Below are 2283 nucleotides of genomic sequence, written 5' to 3' on the forward strand. Positions count from 1 at the left end.
GAGAACAAAACCTTTAAGATAATTACTGGGATGAAATGACAAACACGTGGTTCATAACTAGAAATATATACTATCCTTACCCTGTTCACTGTAACGTTACCTCCTTGCCCATTAGAATGTTCAGAAACCAAATAATACATAAGCAACCTCTTAAGCAACCGATAAAGAACAGAACAGAACTAAAATAATCTCACAAACTTCAACTCCTGTATAAAAGTTAGGTCCATCAATTTAAAAACACATTCGGCTCAAAACAAGTGAAATCAAACATCACAATATTTCATTCACAGATACCTTATTTAATTGAATTGTATGCCTTATCATCATAAAAAATCTCAACAGATTTATCATACCTGTACCATTGTAGTGAACTGGATTGTGTATCTCCGTCTGCCTGCTGTGAATCGTACACTTGTCTCCCCAGCTTTCCAGGCCGTATCAATTGTGTTATTGTTGCTTGCACTATAGCTACACCAACGTCCAGATCGATCATCAAACCAACGCCAATTACTGCTGTTAGCCTGCAGAAACTATACATAAAAATGCAGTCAATTACTGAACAAAGAAGGCCAAAGCTGAAACCAGACCCAGACATAGCTTCCAAACACTGCCTTCTACGATCTCAGGTAACCACTGCCCTCCCCAAAAACCATCACTTGACCTGAAAGGACTAGACTGAGGCCCACCCTGTCTTCTCATCCTCCTCTGCACCTTGTCTAACACCTTGTCTAAGGTCACCATCTTCTTTTAGGTGACACAATAGACCAAGATTCGGTACAATCTTCTCTGTATACCTTTTGGAGACAGATTCTTTAGTCACTTGCCACCATTACTGTCCTGTTTGTCTATCCCTGATTAATTTAGTAACTTTATGAAAAAAGATTATTTCTTATGATCTCTTACACTCATATTCCTAAAGAATATGTACTTTAGGATACTGGACCCCACCAAAGTCCAAATCCAGAACTCTTAGCCCTTCTAATGTGCCACCAAGAATTTCTGTTTCTCAGTGACATTACTTACTCCTAATAACCTGCTTTTCAAGTCCAAACAATTACAATTTCGTACTCAATCAAAATTATGGCAGTTACGGTATACTAACCAGCTCATCTGAGCTTATACAAACCAGTTGATCATTTTCCTTCTTTTCTTAAAGAGTTAATTCACTGGGGGTGGTCAGTGCACTGTTTCCTATCCCTTAAAATTAAGCCTCTACTTCCCACCTCTCCCTGTGCCACGTAACTACTAACTACAACATCTCAAAATTTACTCTCTTGGTTTCCCTCCTGCTTGTGTGAATGTTCTCTTCTCAGTTTCCTTTATTGTTTCATGATCTATAACAAGCACCGTAACTATGTTTCTCCAGGGTTCTGTAACCCTTCCCTTGAAAAGTACTTTGTATTTGATGATACACAGATACATACAAATGTTTTATATTAACTTGCTTAGTATAGGAACAGTTTTATATTTTGTACTTGTACCTTAGCAAGATGCCCAGCACACAGACAAAATAAATCAATATTTGCTAACCAGTTGCCTCTTCAGAAGACAGTCATCATTTGCTCATGAGAAAAGTTCACTCTAGGATGGTATCTAAAGCTTCCTCCTACTAGGGAAACTGAGATTAGCTGAATCATTTAGAGTTGAGTGATCATGATCTTTTGAAAAATTCAGTTCACTCCTAAATTCTCTCAAGTGATTATGAGTAAACACTGAAGAAAGATTTTTGACACATTCTGCTAAAGAGTTAGGGTTTCCACCCTTTTTGGGTCTTTCCTTTGGTTTCTGGACTTAAATGAGATTCTTCAATTTTTGTGTGAGGCTGATCCCTTACCTTATCCATCTGCACTCTCCTCTTGGAGGAAATAGCTGTTTTCTCATAAAAGTCTATCAGAAGAAGTACTGGAGTGATCCACCTGAAAAGAGATGAACTGTGAGGACAAGTAGAAGACTGCTGTACTGGTAGAAAACACAAAGGCTGGTGCAACAAAAAGGCTCGGAAACAAATATCAGATCCTTGACCTGTGAAAATCACATGACCCTAAGGAGAACTGGGAAGAATCTAAACATGCTAGGAGGTAGAACTCGAAGGAACTGAAGACCACCTAGTTTAAATCCCTCTAAGTACACTTATAAAAAAAGGCACAAGAAAGACAAAGACACTAGGCCTCACAACCAGTTAACAGGTTCAGAGATGTGGTGTTGGAGGCAGTGACTCACTTTGGAGTGTGGATTTCCTTTTGTTCCTTGGCAGCCTGTAGGCAGGGCTGTACTACTTCTAGC

At 38.9% G+C, this 2283-nt stretch overlaps 1 long non-coding RNA gene across 1 annotated transcript; it reads right to left on the bottom strand.

Moving 5' to 3' along the window:
• Positions 1 to 345: 345 nt before the first annotated feature.
• Positions 346 to 2283, bottom strand: LOC114048932. Its single transcript, XR_003569820.1, has 3 exons — positions 2221 to 2283; positions 1835 to 1916; positions 346 to 530 (listed from the first exon to the last, which is right to left on the bottom strand). It is a non-coding gene; the product is annotated as an uncharacterized LOC114048932 (long non-coding RNA).

The sequence above is a fragment of the Vombatus ursinus genome, unplaced genomic scaffold (genome assembly GCF_900497805.2).
Source record: "Vombatus ursinus unplaced genomic scaffold, bare-nosed wombat genome assembly UNPS02002724.1, whole genome shotgun sequence".
In the NCBI taxonomy this organism is placed as follows: domain Eukaryota; kingdom Metazoa; phylum Chordata; class Mammalia; order Diprotodontia; family Vombatidae; genus Vombatus; species Vombatus ursinus.